This window comes from Sapajus apella, unplaced genomic scaffold (genome assembly GCF_009761245.1).
Source record: "Sapajus apella isolate SASKATOON/1434 unplaced genomic scaffold, GSC_monkey_1.0 scaffold15, whole genome shotgun sequence".
NCBI classification, from domain to species: Eukaryota; Metazoa; Chordata; class Mammalia; order Primates; family Cebidae; genus Sapajus; species Sapajus apella.
Window position 1 is genome coordinate 13,430,897 of NW_022436955.1, and position 21,692 is coordinate 13,452,588.

Consider the following 21,692-nt stretch of genomic DNA (forward strand, 5'->3'; position numbering starts at 1 on the left):
TGCAGTGAGCCGAGATGCTACTGCATTCCATTCCAGCCTAGTGACAGAGCAAGACTCTGTGTCTGGGGGGAAAATATATAATATATATAAATATATTTTATATATATATAAATATATAATATATATATTATATATGTTATATATATATATAATATAATATCTATTACATATATATATATATTATATATGTATAGGCTGGGTGCAATGTTTCACGCCTGTAATCCTAGCACTTTCAGAGGCTGAAGCAAGTGAATCACCGATCACCTGAAGTCAGGAGTTGGAGACCAGCTTGGCCAACATGGTGAAACCCCACCTCTACTAAAAATACAAAAATTAGCTGGGTATGGTGGCAGGTGCCTGTAATCCCAGCTACTTGGGAGGCTGAGGCAGGAGAATTCCTTGACCCCGGAATGTGGAGGTTGTAGTGAGCTGAGATTGTGCCACTGCACTGCAGCCTGGGCAATAGAGAGACTTGGTCTCAAAAAAAAAAAAAAAAAAAGGACCAAAAATTGTATAAAATTAGCCTGTATATATAGGAAACATAAATAAATTCTATGTTTAGACTTGAGTCCTATCGCCAAGATAACTTCTTTTTCTTGTTTATTTTTTTAAGATGGAGTCTCGCTCTGTCACCCAGGCTGGAGTATAGTGGTATGATCTCGGCTCACTGCAACCTCTGTCTCCTGGGTTCAAGTGATTCTTCTGTCTCAGCCTCCTGAGTAGCTGGGATTACAGGCATGCACCACCACACCCAGCAGTTTTTGTATTTTTAGTAGAGACGGGGTTTCACTATACTGGCCAGGCTGGTCTCAAACTCATGACCTCAGGTGATCCACCCGCCTCTGCCCTCCAAAGTGTTGGGATTACAGATGTGAGACACCATACCCAGCCCAAGATATCTTATTATGTATGTGCAAATACATCAAAATATGAAAAAATATGAAATCTGAAACCCTTCCAGTCCCAGGCATTTCAAATAAAGGATACTCGTGAGACCCTTCCAGTCTCAGGCATTTCAAATAAAGAATACTCATGAGACCTTTACCCTCCTATCAGCAGTGGCAGAAATTGCCAGTCTGTATTGTACCTTGGCGTATATTGGATATTATTTGTAAAAAAAAAAAAAAAAAAAATTTTTTTTTCCTATTTGATAACTATTAACATTATGACAGATTTGCTTTTCCTGTTTCTTTTTGGCTGAAGTATTTTTATTATTTTTTACTTTTTTGCTCTGATCTTCTGGCTTCTCAATACTTCTGAGGTATTTTAAAGTATGTTCTAGATGTCCTGACATTTTATCCTAGATTCTTCAGCATGGATCTCATTAAAACAGGTCATTTTCTTTATTTTAATTCTTCTACATCAAAAAGCAGAATATTATCTTACACAATTACCATATCATTATTCACACCTAGCAATGGTAACATGTCTCACCATTTGTCTCAAACATGTCATTTTACAGTTTTACATTTGGTTTGCTTGAACCTGGGTTTGGGAAGATCCATTCATTGATTGTTACATCTCTGAGGCCCCCCGCTTCCACCCTACTTTTTTTTTTTTTAAGTGAAAGCAAATCTATTAAGAAAGTAAAGGAAGGCTGGGCCAAGTGGCTCACGTCTGTAATCCCAGCACTTTGGGAGGCCGAGGTGGGCGGATCACATGAGGCCGGAGTTTAAGACCAGCCTGGCCAACATGGTGAGACCCTGTCTCTACTAAAAATGCAAAAATTAGCTGGGCATGGTGATAGGTGCCTGTAATCCCAGCTACTTTGGAGTCTGAGGCAGGGGAATCTCTTGAACCTGGGAGGCGAAGGTTGCAGTGAGCTGAGATTGTGCCACTGCACTCCAGCCTGGATGACAGAGCGAGACTCCATCTCAAAAAAAAAAAAAAAAAAAAAAAAAAAAAAAAGGAAAATGAAGGAATAAAGAATTGCTACTCCATAGGCAGAGTGGCCTCCACCCTACTTTTTAAAGCTGTGATTTGTTGAAGAATATTGAGTGATTTAAAAAAAAGTGTTTATTGCCCTATTAATGTCCTTTGCTCTTTTTTATATTGAAGTGTGCATTTTTCTCTTTTGGTGTTGAAAGAACTCTTTATATGTTAAGGCTGTTATTCATTGTCTTATCATTTGTAAATGTTTTTCCAGTGTTTCATTTGCATTCAAACTTTGTATGATTTTAACTTTTTGTGTCATGCTTTAAGTTTTCAGCATTTTCTTTCATTCTTTGGAAGGCATTCCCCATTCTGAGATGAGGTAAATGGTCACCTCTGTTTTTTCCTAGGTCTTTATGGTTTTATTTTTTCACATGTAATTCTGCATCCAAATGAATTTATTTTTGTGCACAGTATGAGCATGGATCTAAGTTATTTTCGTCCCTAATATGTAACTGATTGCTTTAGCACTACTTACTGAATAATCCATCTATTTCCCCGATGACTTGAGTTGCTTCAGCATACGTTAAAGACATATGTGAACTTGGGCCCGGTTAGGGACTTTGCATTTATTGCTCCATTAGCCTCTCCAATGTCTTAGCTATTGTAAAATTATGTTTTAATACCTGTCAGTTAAATTTCTCTTGTTTTCAAAGCCTTCATGCCTCTTTTCTTTGCATATATCACATCACTAGATGAATCTTAACAATTTTGTCAGATTCTCCCCTTTTCCTACTCTCCATGCCCCCATAAAAAAATCTCTTGAGATTTTATGGAGTCCTGTCATATGGGAAGTTAATGGGGGAATTTTCATACTCAATCTGCCTACCTGGGAACATGGAATGTTTCTAAATTAATTCAGATAATTTTAAAGGTATCCTTAAATGAATTCCAATTTAAATTTTAAAAAGCTTTGATATTATTTTTAGTGGGATCTTTTCTTATTCTGTCTTCTAACTCAGTATTGTTGGTAGATGGCTGTTAGTTTCTGCATTTTCTTTTGTAATCTGTCAGCTTACTAAGTTCTTTAGTACAGGTTTGCTGTAGTTTCTTTTGAGTTTGCTTGGTAGGCCTTTTTTTTTTTTCTTTTTTCTTTTAGACGGGGTTTCACTCTGCTGTCACCCAGGCTGGAGTGCGGTGGCATGACCTTGGCTCACTGCAACCTCCGCCTCCCAGGTTCAAGCAATTCTCATGTCAGCCTCCTGAGTAGCTGGGATAACAGGTGTCTGCCACCACACCTGACTAATTTTTGTGTTTTTAGTAGAGACCAGGTTTCACCATGTTGGCCAGGCCAGGTTGGTCTTGAACTCATGACCTCAGGTGATTTGCCTGCCTTGGCCTCCCAAAGTTCTGGGATTACTGTACAGGCGTGAGCCACCACACCTGGCCTACTTGGTAGACTTTTATGTGGGTTGTGATACTGATAATTTCATTAATCCTAAGAGATAATTATATTTCTGTTTCATGTTAGTTGCTTTGCATAAAACTTTCTGTTTTAGTGGTGATGGAGAAATGCCATTAAGTAAATAACTTCTAGGTGTAAGGTTGGGTGTTAGTAACCTTTTTGCTTTCTCATTCTTCTTTATTTTATTTTTGGGCACCTTTGTGACTGGGAATCTTTTTGCTTTGTTAATTGCTGAAGGTTAAAAAAGAAAAGTCGGGAAGGGTACTGAGTGTTTTTGAGACAGGGTCTTGCTTTGTTGTGCAGGCTGGAGTGCAGTGGCGTGATCCCTGCTCACTGCGGCCTCTGCCTCCCAGGCTTAAGCAGTCCTCCCATCTCAGTCTCCAGAGTAGCTGGACTACAGGTGTGTTACTAATTTACAATTAAAAAATTTTTTTTTTTTAAATATTAAGAGATGGTGTCTTACTATGTTGCCTAGGTTGGTGTTGACTTTTTGTCAGATATCTGTTAAGCAACTATTGGATGATTATGTGATTTTTCTTCTTCTTTTTTTTTTTTTTTTTGAGATGGAGTCTCGCTCTGTCACCAGGCTGGAGTGCAGTGTTGCGATCTCGGCTTACTGCAACCTGTGACTCCCTGATTCAAGCTATTCCCCTGCCTCAGCCTCCCAAGTAGCTGGGATTACAGGCACCTGCCGCTGGGCCCAGCTAATTTTTGTGTTTTTAGTAGAGACGGGGTTTCACTCTGTTGGCCAGGCTGGTCTTAATCTCCTCCCCTCATGATCCACCTGCCTCGGCCTCCCAAAGTGCTGGGATTACAGGCGTGAGTCACTGTGCCCAGCCGATTTTTCATCTTTAAATTATTATATTAATTTCTATGACTAGGCACAGTGGCTCACGCCTGTAATCTCAGCACTTTGGGAGGCTGAAGCAGAAGGATCACTTGAGGCCAGTAGTTCAAAACCAGCCGTGGCAACATAGCAAGACCCTGTCTGTACTAAAAATAAAAAAAAAAAAATTAGCCAGGTGTGATAGTGTATCCATATATTCCCATCTACCTGGGTGACTGAAGAAGACGGATCACCTGAGTCCCGGAGACTGGGGCTGCAGTGAGCTATGACTGTACCACTGTACTCCAAGCTGATCAACAGAGTGAGACCCTGTCTCTAGAAAAACTTTTTAAAAATTTATATTAATTTCTTAACAGTAATTATTTTAGAATTTCTAGAATATACATAGTTGCTCAAGAGAAACTGCTCCTTGAAAATTTTGTTAGAATTGTTTGTTAATACTTTACATTGGGGTTTTCCATCTGTATTCATTAGTGGGATTTTTTTGTAGCTTTGGTCTATTTTTGTCAGCTTTGGAATCAAGGCCAAGCTAATTTTATAAAGTAAATTGATATGCTTTCCAACTTTGGGAACAGGCTCTATAACATGGGAATTATCTGTTCCATGAGTACAGCAAAGAGCTCACCCATAAAACCAACTGGGTCTGGCATCTTGCTTTGAAATAATTCTTTGATGACTTTTTTTTTTTTTTCAATTTTCCCCCCATAATTACTGGTTTGTTCAGCTTTTTTGTTTCGTCTTGACTCAATTTTGTTAACTCACTTTTTTCAGAGAAAATTGGTTCATGAGATTTTCAAATTTATTACAATAGGATTTCAAAAACCATTCTCACTTTTTAAAATGTCTGTAATATTTCTTTTTTAATTTTTTTGTTTCCCAGTTTTTTCTTGAATAACCTAAACATTTTTGTTTTTAATTTTTGCTTTTAAATTTACTTTTCATAGAACAACTTCTTAGATTTGTCAGATATTCTATATTTTGTGATATTAATTTCTGTGTTTATTAACTTTTTCTACCATTTGCCCTAGATCTGTTTTATTTATTTACGTATTCAGTCATTTATAGCTTTTCAGATTGAAAGCTTAGTGCACTTATCTTTGTCTTTTTTTTTTTTGAGATGGAGTTTTTTGTGTTTTTTTCTCTTTTTGCTCAGGCTGGAGTTCAGTGGCATGACCTTGGCTCACTGCAACCTCTGCCTCCTGGGTTGTGATTCTCCTGCCTCAGCCTCCTGACTATTCTCCGAATAGCTGGTAGCTGGGGTTATCCTGCCAATTTTGTATTTTTAGTAGAGATGGTGTTTCACCATGTTCGCCAGGCTGGTCTCGAACTCCTTCACTCAGGTGATCTGCCTGCCTTAGTCTCGCGATGTGCTGGGATTACAGGCATGAGCCACTGCATCCGGCCTGTTTGTCTCCATTTTTGTTAACAATAAATAATGTTTGCTTTGTACTTGTCTTTGAATTTTTTCCCTGGGATATTGACATTTTTTTCCTTCAATGTAACGGCGAAGGCTCATCTCTACAAAAGCCAAAAAATTTAGCTAGATGTAGTGGCGTGTGCCTGTGGTCCCAGCTACTCAGGAGGCTGAGGCAGGAGGATTGCTTGAGACTGGGAGGCTGAGGCTGCAGCGAGTTGTTGTGCCACTCCACTCCTGCCTGGGTGACAGAGCAAGACCCTTTCTCAAAAAAAAAAAAAAAAAAGAGAGAAGAAAAAAGAAAGGACAGCCAGGTGCAGTGGCTTACGTCTGTAATCCTAGCACTTTGGGAGGCTGAAGTGGTAGGATCACTTGATCTCAGGAATTTGAGACCAGTCTGGGCAACATAGTGAGACCTTATTTCTACAAAAAATAAATTTTGAAAAATTGGCCAGGTGTGGTGTTACACCTGTAGTCCCAGCTACTTGAGAGGCAATGGTGGGCAGATTGCTTGAGTCTGGGAGATTGAGGCTGCAGTAAGCTGTGATCATGTTGTACCCCAGCCTGGGTGACAGAGCAAAACCCTTTTTCAAAAAAAAAAAAAAAAAAAAAAGGCTGGGTGCTGTCGCAGCTCACACCTGTAATCCCAGCACTTTGGGAAGCTGACTTGGATGGATGACCTGAGTTTGAGAGTTCGGGAGACCAGCCTGACCAACATGGAGAAACCCCAGGTCTACTAACAATACTAAAAAATAGCCAGGCGTGGTGACTCATGCCTGTAATCCCAGCTACTCGGGAGGCTGAGGCAGGAGAATTGCTTGAACCTGGAAGGTGGAGGTTTTGGTGAGCTGAGATTGTGCCATTGCACCCCAGCCTGAGCAAGAAGAACGAAACTCCATCACAAAAAAAGAAAAAAGAATGCAAACATTTTTAGTGTTACAACATGAATATGTACATGTATCCACAGCTGTGTAATCCCCACCCACATCAAGACACAGACCATTTCTAGCATCCCCAGAAGTTTCCCATTGTCCCTTCCAGTTAATTTTTCCTCCCTGAAATAACCACTACTCTGACTTCTATGACTATCGTTTACCTTTGCCTAGTATTGAATTTCATATTAATGAGAACATGCAGCATGTTTTCTTGTGCCTGGCTTTTCATTTAATACCTTCGAGATTAAAGATATATGACCATGTTTTTGCATGTGTCAACAGTCTGTCCTTTTTTTTAATAGAGACAGGATCTTGATATATTGCCCAGGCTGCTCTCAAGCAATCCTCCCACCTTGGCTTTCAAAAATGCTGGGATTACAGGCATGAGCCACCATGCCTGGCCTGTCTTTGATTTTTTTTTGAAATGAAGTTTTGCTCATGTCTCCCAGGCTGGCGTGCAATGGTGCAGTCTTGGCTCACTACAGCCTCTGCCTCCGAGGTTCAAGCAATTCTCCTGCCTCAGCCTCCTGAGTAGCTGGGATTATAGGCACCCACCACCATGCCTGGCTAATTTTTGTATTTTTAATAGAGGTGGGGTTTTGCCATGTTGGCCAGGCTGGTCTCAAACTCCTGACCTCAGGTGATCCGCCTGCCTTGGCCTCCCAAAGTGCTGGGATTACAGGTGTGTTGAGCCACTGCACCTGGCCATGGCCAGTCTTTGTATTTGAGTGTAGTATTCTTCAGTCTAACGCTCTCCCAACTGAGTTATTTCAGCTGAGTGTAGTATTCTTTTATATGAATACACCATAATTTATTTCTCCTTTCTCCTGTTGGTAGTCATTTGAGTTGTTTCCAACTTTGGCCATGATGGACAAAGCTGACGTAAACACTCTTAGGACATATATTTTGAAAGACACACACATGCATTTCTATTGGGTATGTACAGATCTAGGAGCTTTGGTTTCTAGGGTGGATGTATGCTTAGCTTTAGTAGACACCATCAGTTTTCTAGTGTTATACCAATTTGCCATCCCATAAATTTTACTTTGCTCTGGTCGTTTGTAATTACTGTTGTGATTTTATTTTCGAGCCCAGAGTTATTTAAGTGGATGTCTTCCATGTTTTCCGGTGGTTATATTGTTTGTGGTATTGGTTGTAGTTATTGCTGCTGTTGCTGGCACCAGCCGTAGCACGTTGTGCATGTAGCTGGGTTGGGTAGCAGGCAAATCAGAACAGAGTCTGTTGGAAAATGTGGATTGCCAACAGGGCAGTGGACTTTTTCTTAGAAAAACAAATCTTTTAGGATGACAGTGGCATAGCCTATGTACCTAACGTTCTGGCAATATTTCATAAAGTCTCTATTTAGAGCAAGGTTATTTCTGGTAATTGCAAATCATCCAGAAGATGGGGAGGTTTGAATCTAAGAGATGGACCACAAAGACCCTGTTTCCTGATGTGAGACCATCTTACCTAAAGGGACTCCGGGAGTCCTAAGGTTGTTTCAGAAGAGAATTCTAGGATGAGACAAATGCAGAAGCATTGAGGGTGGGCAGGCTTGGTGGCTCATGTTTGTAATCTCATCACTTTGGGAGGCCAAGACAGGTGGATCACCTGAGGTCAGGAGTTCGAGACCAGCCTCGCCAACATGGTGAAATCCCACCCTGTCTCTACTAAAAATACAAAAAATTAGCCAGACATGGTGGTGCACTTCTGTAATCTCAGCTACTTAGGAGGCTGAGGAAGGAGAATAGCTTGAACCCAGGAGGCAGAGGTTGCAGTGAGCTGAGATTGCGCCATTGAACTCCAGCCTAGGTGACAAGAGCAAAACTCTGTCTCAGAAAGAAAGAGAGAGAGAGGAGAGGAGAGGAGAGGGACAGACAGAGAAAGTAAAGAGAGAGAGAAAGAAAGAAGGAAGAGAAAGAAGCTTTGAGGGTGGTGGAGTGCGGACACTGTCCTTAACATGGGACATTTCAGCCCCGTGGTCCTGTCCCCCAACTCTTGGTGTGGAACTGCTGGGCTGAAAATGTTTTTAGAGTGGTGTCTAATCGCGAATACAGTTGTGTAGGGTAAATGGGTCACCGTGTGTTGGGTACCCCCTCTCACTGTGGCCTAATCTTCCTGCAGCATCTTTTCCTGGGGAAGGACCTGATGGGAATTGGTTACCCTAACTGATATTCTCCTCTTCCACACACATTGTTCATTCTTTCATTTGCTCCCTTGTTTCCCCAGATTGATTGGGACATTGGCTGGGAAACTCAGCTGGCTGTTTTCTCCTCTCTTTGGCAGAGGGATGCTGTAACACAGGGTTTCACTCAAGTCCTGCAGTTGCAGATGGTCAGCCTGGGCCGACTCTCTCTGTGGGGACATTGCCTTGGCCATGGCTACAAAGAGGACTTGACCAAAAGTACTGGTTTGGGTTTTTTTTGTGTGATGGAGTCTCACTCTGTCACCCAGGCTGCAGTGCAGTGGCATGATCTCGGCTCACTACAACCTCCTCCTCCTGGGTTCAAGTGATTCTCCTGCCTCAGCCTCCCAAATAACTGGGATTACAGGCATGCACCACCATGCCTGGCTAATTTTTGTATATTTTTTTTAGTAGAGATGGGGTTTTACCATGCTGGCCAGGCTGGTCTCCAACTCCCAACCTCATGATCTGCCCCCCTTGGCCTCCCAAAGATCTGGGATTACAGGCATGAGCTGTGAATCTCTGCGCCTGGCTGGTTTGGTTCTTAAAGTTTGTTGTAGTCATCTCTGGATAGATCCCAGTTTTTGATGTTGCCAGTTGAGTTTTTAATGTCTTTTTATTTAATTCAATTTATTTATTTATGAGAGACGAGGTCTCACTATGTTGCCCAGGCTGGAGTGTAGTGGCTATCACAGGCCTGATCCCACTACTGATCAGCACGGGAGTTTTGACTTGCTCTGTTTCCGACCTGGGCCGGTTCACCCCTCCTTAGGCAACCTGGTGGTCCCCCGATCCCGGGAGGTCACCATACTGATGCCGAAATTAGTGCGGACACCTGATTGGCATAGCGCACTACAGCCCAGACCTCCTGGGCTCAAGCAACCCTCCCACCTCAGCCTTCCGGGTAGCTGGGACTACAGGCATGCGCCACCGCCATCTTATTAGAGGAACTTTTTTTTTTTTTTTTTTTTTTTTTGAGAGAGAGTCTCGCTCTGTTGCCCAGACTGGAGTGCAGTGGCTCAGTCTCGGCTCACTGCAACCTTCGTCTCCCAGGTTCAGGGGATTTTCCTGCCTCAGCCTCCTGAGCAGATGGGATTACAGGCGTGCACCACCATGCCCAGCTAATTTTTGCATTTTTAGTAGAGACGGGGTTTCCCCATGTTGGCCAGACTGGTCTCGAACTCCTGACCTCAAGTGATCTGCCTGCCTTAACCTCCCAAACAGCTGGGATTATAGGCGTGAGCCACCACTCCCAACTGGAATCTTCAAACATAATTTTCTTCTTCTTCTTTTTTTTTTTTTTTTGCCTCCCGTCCTCTCAAACATGCAGCTTCAAGACTTACCAGCATGTTTCATCTGTCCCCACCCACTGGCTGCTCTTAATTTCTCTCTACATTGTTAGCAGGTAGGGTCTAAAACTCAGTTACCTCTTGTAGCTCCTGGCTCCTGTAGCTCTCCCCAGGGACACTGCAGACTTTGGCTTTCCCGGAATCTCCTATTTTCAAAAAGGGAAATGTGGCTTGAAGTAGGTTGTTTCCCCCGCTGTTTTGTTATTTTTAAATAATTTCAGGCTAGATGCAGTGGCTCACACCTATAATCCCAGCATTTTGGGAGGCTAAGGCAGGAGGATTGCTTGAGCACAGGAGTTCAAGGCAAGTTTGGGCAACATAGTGAGACCCACCTCATCTCAAAAAATGAAAAATAGCAGAGCGTGGCAGCTCATACTTCCCAGCATTTTGCGGGGCTGAGGTGGGAGGACCTCTTGAGCCCAGGAGTTTGAGCCCAGCCTCAGTATTATATTGAGACCCCATCTCTACGAAAATAAAAATAAAGAAAATAGCTGGATGTGGTGGCATGCAACTGTAGTCCCAGGTACTTGGGAGGCTGAGATGGGAGGATCACTTGAGCACAGGATTAGAGGCTACAGTGAGCTGTGATTATGTCACTGTACTCCAGCCTGGGTGACAGAGTCAGACCTAGTCCCCCCCCTCCAAAAAAAAATTCAAATTCAGAGAAATGTTAAAAAAAATAGAACAAAGAACTCCCCAATGCCCATCACCCAGCTGTTAAAATTTGCTCCATGTGCTTTCACGGTGTCTTTCTGAGCCATTTTAGAGTAAATTACAAATCTCATGTTTCTTTTATCCCTAAATCCTAATGTGTCTGGTTCCTTAAGGAGAAGGATACTGTAGTACAAGTAACAAAACTAAGAAATTTCAGGTTCTTGCCGTGTTGTTAATCTAATTCAGATTTCCCAGCTGTCACAGTCCAGGATTTCATGCAAGATGCAGTATTTAGTTGTCTTGTCTCTTCAAATGTGGATCAGTTCCTTAGGGTATTTATATCTTTCATGACATTGGCATTGTTGAAAAGTGCAGACCTTTTTTTTTCGAGATGGAGTCTCACTCTGTTGCTCAGGCTGGTGTACAATGACACGATCTTGGCTCACTGCAACCTCAGCCTCCCGGGTTCAGGGGATCCTTCTGTTTCAGCCTCCCAAGTACCTGGGATTACAGGTAGCCGCCATCATGCCCGGCTAATTTTGTAGAGACAAGGTTTCACCATGTTGCCCAGGCTGTTCTTAAACTTCTGGGCTCTAGTGATCCTCCCACCTTGGCCTCCCAAAGTGCAGGGATTACAGCTGTGAGCCCCTGTGCCTGGTCTCTGCTGTTATTTTGATGTTAAAATTATCTCTGGCTTGGCCAGTGGCCACGTCATCAAGCTTGCTGCTACATCTTTTCACATGTCCCCATCATATATTTTTGTCCCAACATAATCCAATATAGATAAAATTTACTACGTGATAAAGATGGCATTTAAAATCGAAAAAGAAAGGCAAACAAGTGGCGTTAGGATCATCAGCTAACCCAGTGGTTTTTGAAGTGTGATCCTGAGGTCAGCAGCATAGGCATCTCCAGGAAATATGTCAGACGTGAAAATTCTCAGGCCAACATGCCCTTGAGGGGATTTGGACACACACTCATTTGAGAACCACTAAGCTAACTTGGGAGAAAATAAAGTCAGGTACCCTCCATACCCAAACGTGGGGCCATTTTTGTTCTTTTGGTTTTTTTGTTAAGACAGGGTCTTGCTTTGTCGTCCAGTCTGGAGCGCAGTGGTGTGATCAAAGCTCCCTGTAGCCTTGAACTCCTGGGCTCAAGCGATCCTCTTGCCTCAGCCTCTGGAGTTGCTGGAACTACAGGTGTGTGGCCCTGTGCCCGGCTTCTGTATCTGTATAGTTAAACACTATGAATTTGTGCTGAAGCCTCGAATCCTAACTCAGCTCCACAGGACTCTTCCTAACCTTCCTCTACTCCCATGAGAACCCTGGCGCTCATCACTATTCATATATTTACAAAATCTTTCACATCTGTAAATCCACAGCAGATGATTTGAGAATTGCTGTACCCACACCGCCATGAAAGGTGAAGTTGACTTTGAAAAGCTCCGTACTTTACGCTGTCTATGTTCTGTGTGTGTTTCTTCTCTTTCCCCATGTGTGTCTACCAGATTCAAAAAGAGAAAGAAAAGAAACAACTCCTTATTTATTTAAAAATCTTTTAAGCAGAGGGCTATTATAGCACTTTACGTTCCTAAAACAGATAGGCCAGTCATGAGCGGTGGGCCTCCTCCCTCATTGCTCCGTGAGGATGGAGCGTTCTGGTGGATGGGCTGTGGTCTTGAGCAGCTGTGCCCGACAGACAGTGTACACATTTATTTTAAAGTCAACATAGCACTGTTTTTCCAGTATTTCAGCTGGAAGATAAATGCAACTACTGAACGTTGAAACTTGAGTCAGAGGGAGAAGAGAAGAAATTTTTAAAAAGTTGCTCTTCAGTTAAAAACAATTTTAAATTTAATTCTATTATTAGTTTTTTTTTTAATTTATTTTATTTTATTTTTTTGAGATGGAGTCTCACTCTGTTGCCCAGGCTGGAGTGTAGTGGCACGATCTTGGCTCACTGCAACCTCTGCCTCTTGGGTTCAGAGGTTGATTCTCCTGTCTCAGCCTCCTGAGTACCTGGGGATACAGGCATGAGCCACCACGCCTGTCTAATTTTTGTATTTTTAGTAGAGTCAGGGTTTCACCATGTTGGCCAGGCTGATCTCGAACTCCTGACTTCAGGTGATCCGCCTACCTCGGCCACCCAAAGTGCTGGCGTAAGCCACCGCACCTGGCCTAATTTTTATTAGTTTTTTAAGAGACAGTGTCTTTCTCTGCGGCTCAGGCTAGGGTACAGTGGCTCCATCATAGCTCACTGTAACCTTGAACTCCTGGGTGTAGGCCATAGATCATGCAGTGAACTATGATCATGCCACCATATTTCAGCCTGGGCGACACAGTGAGACTGTCTCTATTTTTATTTTTTAAAAAAAGACATAGAATCATACGTACTGTATATATAGCCTCAACAAACATTCCTGATTTCCTTTCTCTTCTTTTTTTCTTTAGTAGCTGAGACTACAGGAGCACACCACCACACCAGGATAATTTTTAAATTTCTTGTAGAGTGAAGGTCTTACTGTGATTGCCAGGTTGGCAATTTGAAACTTAAATTGGAGAAATTCCTCACCATTCTTCAGCTGAGGAGATAGCAAGGGACAAAAGTGAAAGGCAGCTACAGAGCCTGGTGCCTTGAATAGGCTTCATGGTCGAAACTGCTAACCCAGTCCGGCATACCCAGGTAGTTAGTTTTTCAACCTGGTAAACCTTTAAAACCTAGTTATTTCAATCTTGTGGAATGATCACAATAATACTAGATTCTGAGAGTTTTTCTCTTGCTCCCGAAATTGAAAGTTATTATAAATCTTTTTTATGACTGTAAAAGCTATGTAAAATTTCTTATGTATATTTTACCACAATTAAAAACAATTACTTAGCCCAGTACAGTGGTTCATGCCTATAATCTCAGCACTTTGCAGACTGAGGTGGGAGGATGACTTGAAGCCAAGATTGCAAGACCCACCTGGGCAACATAACAAGACCACTGCTCTATTAAAAAAAAAGTGTATATGTATGAATACATAACACATATACATATACACATATACCCATATACACATATACACGTGTATACACACACATACATATGCACATACATGCGCACATATATACATACACACACACATACACATACATATATGGATACACTCATTTATTCTTCCTCCATAGCTTCAAGGTAGATTGTGGTGCCTTCCCCTTTGATGAAGAAATGGAGGCAGAGCAATGCTATGTAACTTGCCCAAAGTTATCCTCTAAGGAGTTTGCAGAGTTAGGATTTAAGCCAGGTCTTTTGTTCATAGAGCCTCTACATATAACCTCTGAACATTCTGCCTTCCAAGGAAGAAGGTTAAAGTCACTTGGAATTCTATTATTGAGACCTAATCCAGTTAATATTTTGTAATATGGCCATTGTGTTGGGGGCCTGTAATGATATTTGTATGTGTGCCTTTTATTTTTCCCCCAAATGGGAACTCTTTATACATATTTCTTTGTAACTTGATTTTATACCCAGTTTTTTCCATAGTGAAACTAGGTCAGTTTTAATGGCTACAGTAATGGGTGGTTTTTTCTTTTTTTTTTTTGAGACGGAGTCTCATTCTTGGCTCACTGCAAACTCTGCCTCTCAGGTTCAATCAATTCTCTGCCTCAGCCTCCCGAGTAGCTAGGATTACAGGCGCCCACCACCATGCCCAGCTAATTTTTGTATTTTTTAGTAGAGATGGAGTTTCACCATCTTGGCCAGGCTGGTCTTGAACTCTTGACCTTATGATCCACCCACCTTGGCCTCCCAACGTGCTGGGATTACAGGCATGCGCCACCACCCCCAGCCTTGCTTTGTTTTCTGGGACAAAGTCTCACTCTGTTGTCCAGGCTGGAGTGCTATGGTTCGATCTTGGCTCACTGCAGCCTCGACCTCCTGGGCTCAAGCGATTCCCCTATCTGAGCCTCCCAAATAGCTGTGATTACAGACGTGTACCACCATGCTCAGCTAATTTTTATAGTTTTAGTACAGACAGGGTTTCGCCATGTTGGCCAGGCTGGTCTGGAACTCCTGACCTCAGATGATCTGCCTGCCTCAACCTCCGAAAGTGTTGGTATTACAGGTGTGAGCTACTGCACCCAGCCAGGTGCTTTGTTTTTGTTTTGTATGTATGCACCCACATTTTAACCAATCTTTCATGCTTGGCCATTTTTTGTTTTTTTTTTTTTTTTTTTTTTTTTTTTACAATTATGAGCAGTGCTTTCTGTTAAACTCTTTTTTTTTTTAAGAGATGAAGTCTTGCTGTGTCCCTTAGGGGTGTGATCACAGCTCATTGCCGCTTTGACCTCCCAGGCTTAAGTGATCCTCTCTCCCCAGCTTCCTGAGTAGCTGAGATTATAGGCTTGTGCCACCATGCTTGGCTAGTTTTTGCATTTCCCCCTGCCTTGGCCTTCCGAAGTGCTGTGATTACAGGTGTGAGCCATGGTGCCCAGCCTGAATTTTTGTAAAGTTATCTTTGTGCATCTGTTTTTTTCTACGGTAAATTCCTAGGCACACAGTCACTGGGTCAGAAGGCGGGTATGTTTGAAGTTTTTGTTGCCTGCTGGCTGTGTCCATGGCAGAGTCTGGACCAATTTATACACTGTAAGGGTGCCACATACCTGTTTCCCTGTATCTCCAACAGCATTGGGTGTTGTCAGTCTTTTTAATTTACCTTAGTCTGTTAGGCAAAGTGATTTCTCTTTGTTATTTTATATTTTATTTATTTTATTTTTTGAGACAGAGTCTCACTCTGTTGCCCAGGCTGGAGTGCAGCAGTGTGATCTTGACTCACTGCAACCTCTGCCTCCTGGGTTCAAGTGATTTTCCTGCCTCAGCCTCCCGAGTAGCTGGGATTACAGGCACACACCGCCATGCCTGGCTAATTTTTGAATGTTCAATAGAGACTGGGTTTCATCATGTTAACCAGGCTGGTCTTGAACACCTGACTTCAAGTGATCTGCTCACCTCAGCTTCACAAAGTACTGGGATTACAGGCATGAGCCACGGCACCTGGCCTCCTTTTCTTCTTGAGGAACCTCCAGTGAGGTGTCTGACCTGCTGCTCTGCTGCAATTGCTTGTCCCAAGGTCGCCAGTAACCTCTGTGTTGCTAAACCCAGTGGTCACTTCTCAAGCTGCAATCACTGGCCTTGCAGATTGGATACCATGAATCTATCCTTCCCACTTGACATATGTTCTGCCTTGGTGTTCAGGGCGCCACACTTTGTGGGTTTTCTGTCCGTCTCTCCGGTCACTCTCATTCAGTCTCCCTTGCTGATTTTCCTCTTCACCAGTCTGCAAACACTGGGATGCCCCATGGTGTCTTTGTCCTGGGTTCGCTTGTTAATTTACCCCCCTTTCATTCACGAGCACATCCAGCCTTCTTGCTTTAGATTTGGCCTATACGCCTGAAGCTCACAGCCAGGGCTTCTCCCCTGGCAACCAAAGACAGTATTTATGTCTAATTAACATCTTCAAGTGAACCGTTGAAATCTGAGTCACCTGCTTCCCAGAGCTTTCCGTGTCTGGAAGCAGTGACAGTTCTGTGTCACTCAGGCTAAAATCCTCCATGCCTTCCTTGACTTTGTTTTCTGTCCCCTCAGCACCTCCTGTCTGCCTTGCCTTGAGGATATATTCTGGGATCTGACCATCTGTCACTGTGCCAGCTGCTGTCACCCATGTCCAAGTCACTTCTTGACTTTACTACCAAGGCCTCTTAATGGGTCTCCCTGCATCTGCCATTGTCTCCCTACAGAATGCTGAATGCAGCAGCCAGAGTAATTCAAACAAGAAGTCAAATTGTAAAGCTGCTCCCGTAGTTTCCCATCTCACCCTACGTAAAAACCAAAGTCCTTCCCTATGGGCCCACCTGCCCCCCGTGATGGCTTTATGTGTGTCTGTTACTCCTCTCTGACCTCATCTCAACCATGCTTCTTCACTCTACAGACCCCTCCGCCCATAGGTCTCCCTGCTGTGTGTGTGTGTTTTTTTTTTTTTTTTTTTTTTAAGAGACGGAGTTTCACCATGTTGGCCAACCTGGTCTCGAACCCCTGGCCTCAAGTGATCCACCCACCTTGGCCTCCCAAAGTGCTGGGAATACAGGTGTGAGCCACCGCACCCGGCCTTTTTTTCTTTTCTTTTTTTTTTTTCCCTGCTGTTTCTCTAGCCCAGTGCTGCTCTCCTGCCACTGGCCCTTGGCACTGGCCTTAAATCTCTCCTGAAACTCACCCCTTCCAGTCCACTGAGATATTACCTCAGTGAGGCCTTTTTTGATAATACTGCCTTCATTTTAACTTAATTTAATTTTATAGAGCTGAGATCTCACTATGTTGACTAGGCTGGTCTCAAACCCTGGTCCCAAACAATCTTCCCCCCCTTGGCCTCCTAAATGCTGGGATTACAGTTGTGAGTTGCTGTGCCTGGTCATGCCTTTAAAAAAGGCATACAGGCTGGGCACGGTCGCTCACTCCTGTAATCTCAGCACTTTGGGAGGCTGAGGCGGGCGGATCACGAGGTCAAGAGATCGAGACCACTCTGGGCAACATGGTGAAACCCATCTCCACTAAAAATACAAAAATTAAATGGGCATGGAGGCATGCACCTGTAGTCCCAGCTACTTGGGAGGCTGAGGCAGGAGAATCGCTTGAACTCTGGAAGTGGAGGTAACAACGCGCCGACATCGTGCCACTGCATTCCAGCCTGGCAACAAAGCAAGACTCTGTCTCATAAAAAAACAGCATACAATTCAGTGATTTAAAAATGATTTTTTAAAATCATTAATTCAATGATTTAGAAAAACATTACTGAGTCATGTAATCATTGAATCATTGCTATGAATTTTTCCATTACCCCAGTAAGATCCTTTGTGCCCGTTTATAGCTAATTCCCCTTTCCACCCCCAGCCCCTGGCAGCCACAAATCTACTTTATGTCTCTATAGATTTACCTTTCCTGGACATTTTGTAGAAATGGAATCATACGGCTGGGCACAGTGGCTCATGCCTGTGATCTCAGTGCATTGGGAGGCTGAGGCGGGGGCAGGGGGTGGCTGGGGTTTGGGACTAGCCTGGGCAACATACTGAGACCCTCTACAAAAAATAGGAAGATTAGCCAGGTGCGGTTGTGCACACCTGTAGTCCCAGCTACTCAGGAGGGTGAGGGCGAAGGATCACCTGAGCCTAGGTGGTTGAGGATGCAGTGAGCTGTGGTGATGCCACTGTACTCTAGCCTGGGTGACAGAGTGAGACCCCTGTCTCTTTATTATTATTATTATTTTTGAGACAGAGTCTTGCTCTCTCACCCAGGCTGGAGTGCGATGGCGCAATCTTGGCTCGCTGCAACCTCTGCCTCCTGGGTTCAAGCGATTCTCCTGCCTCAGCCTCCTGAGTAGCTGGGGTTACAGACGTGCACCACCACCCCTGGCTAATTTTGTGTCTTTAGTAGAGACGGGGTTTCTCCATGTTGGTCAGGCTGCTCTCGAACTCTCAACATCAGGCGATCTGCCCACCTCGGCCTCCAGAAGTGCTGGGATTACGGATGTGAGCCACCTTGTTTGGCCTATTATTATTACTGTTTTTTTGAGGAGTCTCGCTATGTTTCCCAGGCTGGAGTGCAGTGGTGCGATCTTGGCTCACTCTACCTCCACCTCCCAAGTTCAAGTGATTCTCTTGCCTCAGCCTCCTGAGTAGCTGGGACTACAGGCATGTGCCAATGCGCCTGGCTAATTATTATTATTATGATTATTATTATTATTTTGAGATGGAGTCTCACTCTGTCACCCAGGCTGAAGTGGTGCAGTGGCACGATCTCCACTCACTGCAACCTCTGCCTCCTGAGTTCAAGCAATTCTCCTGCCTCGACTTCCAGAGTAGCTGGGATTACAGGCACGTGCCACTGCACCTGGCTGATTTTTATATTTTTAATAGAGATGAGATTTCACCATGTTGGCCAGGCTGGTCTTGAAATCCTGACTGCAGGTGGTCTGCCTGCCTTGGCCTCCCAAAGGGCTTGGATTACAGGTGTGAGCCACCGCGCCTGGCCCCATCTCTTTTTTTAAAAAAAGGATCATATGTATTGTATGTTACGGGCTCAACAAAACTATGTTAATTGTGACTTCTCCTCCCCAACATTCCCTATTTCCTTTCTCTGCTTTATTTTCTTGTAAGCGGTTATCCCCATATAATACTGTTTATTTTGTTAATTTTTCTCATTCATTGTCCTCCACAAATAGAATGTAAGGTCTATAGGTGCAGGTGTTTTGTGAATTTTGTTCACTTTTGTGTGCCTACAACAAAAACCATGAATACACACATGCATGTGCGCGCGCGCGCGCGCACACACACACACACACACACACACACACACACACACACGACATTGAAAGAGCGACTTTCTCCTCTGATTACTGAGGATGAACATCTTTTCCTGTGACTTAGGTCTTTGTGGCCAGCATCCGGCTCACCTCGGAGGCCCATGGCAGGACCAGTGTGGTGTGTGCTTCCCAGTTGAGGGAGGCTGTGGGCTGAGCCCAGCTCCAGCCTCCAAATGCAAACCTTTGTTTTCTTTTGCCCTGATCAAGCTGCAGTTACATCAGTGACTACTGTTTTTTTGATTGGCACCAGATGCCAGGCTTTGGGATTTCAGGCCGTCTTTAGCAGTCTCTGAAAAGCCCTCTGTGTGTCGCTTTCCATCATCCTACACCTCAGGCAGCTATGCCCAGGCCAGAACCTCAAGGAATTCCCGAAGATGCCAAAAGCAACCCCCTCCCTCAGCCCCACACCCTCAGCTTCTCAGAGTTACAGCCGGGGCCTGTTTCCTGCCTTTGGTATCAGCCGAGAGCTGTCGGAAAGAAAAGGTCCTTTTAGCCACGAGTCTCAAAAAGTAAACAGGCAGGCCTGCAGTGAATGTTCCAACAGACCTGCTCTCTGTGTCACTGAATGCTGGCTGAGAGGCTGCCCTGTGGAGCCTCCCCTGAGGAGAGAAGGAAAGCTCTCCGTCAGGATTCCCTTCCCCTGGTCCAGGCTGCCGCCTCCAGAGTGTTCTGTGAGGTGTCGGCTTTGGAACTTGGTCAGCCTCGTGGGAACACATGTTTGAGCAAAGAGTTTTTCTGCTCCAAATGCTGAATGTTGGCTGTTCCTCTTATTGCTTTTCTACATGTATATTGTGACTGTTTGCATTTTAGTCTGCAGTAGGTGGTCAAGACATTTTTTTCTCTCCCCTTCCCCTCCCCTCCCCTCCCCTCCGCTCTCTTTTGCTCTCTCTTTCTTTCTTGCTTTCTCTCTTTCTCTTGTTCTTGCTTTCTCTCTTTCTCTCTCTTTCTTCCCTTCTTCCCTTTCTTTTTGGAGATGTGGTTGATGCAAGCTATGTTGGCCAGGCTAGTCTTGAACTCCTGGCCTCAAGCAATCCTCCCATCTTGGCCTCCCAAAAAGCTGGGATACAGCCTTTTTTTTTTTTTTTAAATAAGAGACAGGGTCTTAACTCTGCCACCCCAGCTAGAGTGCAGTGCCATCATTGCTCAGTGCAGCCTCAAACTCCTGGCCTCAAACTATCCTCCCACCTCAGCCTCCCAAGTAGCTAAGATCATAGGTGCGCACCACTACGCCCAGCTCATGTTTGTATTTTTTTGTAGAGACAGGGCCTCCCTTAGTTGCTTGGGCTGATCGCATACTCCTGGGCTTAAGCGAGCCTCCCACCGTAGACCCCCAAAATGCCGGAGTTACAGGCACGAGCCATTGCGCCTGGCCCTGCTTTTCTTTTCTTCTTAGACTTAAGCATTTCTCAGTGTTGGGTCAGGGTTTTATGTGAGAGAGTTTCTTCTCTGTAGGGCATTTTCTTACGATCGTCAGACTTGCCTGCAGCAGGGGCAGGGCCTGATGCTGATTTATCAGCTTTCCTGCAATAAGCAAGCATCTTTGAGTTCCGAGCTAGAGGCTGACGCTGAAGTGGTGAATCAGGCAGACAGCATTCCTTTCCTCCTGGAATTTAGGGTCTAGAGTAGAAAACAGAAAGTTGAACAAATGGTGCAAACTATTCCAGTTGTGACAGATGTGACGGAGGAAAGTACAGGCTGCACTGGGAATGCATCATGGGAGACTTTGCCTGGCCTAGGTGGGGTGTGTGTACATGCATGTGTGTGCATCAAGGAAGGCTTCCTGGAGGGAGTGACACCTGGACACCAGAAGGAGAAAAAGGTGTTCTCTAGAGGAACAGGAGAAAAGCATTTTAGGTAGAGGGAACAGCGTGTGGGAAGCTTTGAGGCAGGAACAAGTTGGTTGCTGTCAAGTCACAAAGGAGGCCAACGGTAGGGAAGAGGCAGGTGCTAGATCAGTGCTGTCCAATAGAAATAGAATTTGAGGCTGGGCTCAGTAGCTCATGCCTGTAATCCCAGCACTTTGGGAGGCTGAGGTGGGTGGATCACCTGAAGTTGAGGGTTCAAGACCAGCCTGACCAACATGGAAAAACCATCTCTACTAAAAATACAAAATTATATGGGCATGGTGGTGCATGCCTGTGATCCCAGCTACTTGGGAGGCTGAGGCAGGCGAATCACTTGAATCCAGGAGGCGGAGGTTGCCATGAGCCATTGCACTCCCGCCTAGGTAACAGAGCAAGACTGTGTCTCAAAAAAAAGAAAATGAAAGAAAGAAACAATTTGAGATGTGTGTGTAATTTAAAATTTGCTAGTAGCCGTATTAAAAATAAGTAAAAACACAGGCTGGGTACTGTTGCTCAAACATTCAATCCCAGCACTTTGGGAGGCTGAGGTGGGTGGATCATTTGAGGCCAGGAGTTACAGACCAGCCTGACCGACATGGCAAAGCCTAGTCTCTACTAAAAGTACAAAAAGTAGCCAGGCATGGTGGCACATGCCTGTAATTGCAGCTACTCAGGAGGCTGAGGCAGGAGAATCGCTTGAACCTGGGAGGCAGAGATTGCAGTGAACCGAGATCA

At 44.1% G+C, this 21,692-nt stretch overlaps 1 protein-coding gene across 4 annotated transcripts in view; it reads left to right on the top strand.

Annotated features, from left to right (window-relative positions):
• The window catches only part of WWP2 (WW domain containing E3 ubiquitin protein ligase 2), a 172,642-nt gene that overhangs the window by 40,891 nt on the left and 110,059 nt on the right, over positions 1-21,692 (top strand). The gene's annotated exons all lie outside the window — the stretch shown is intronic.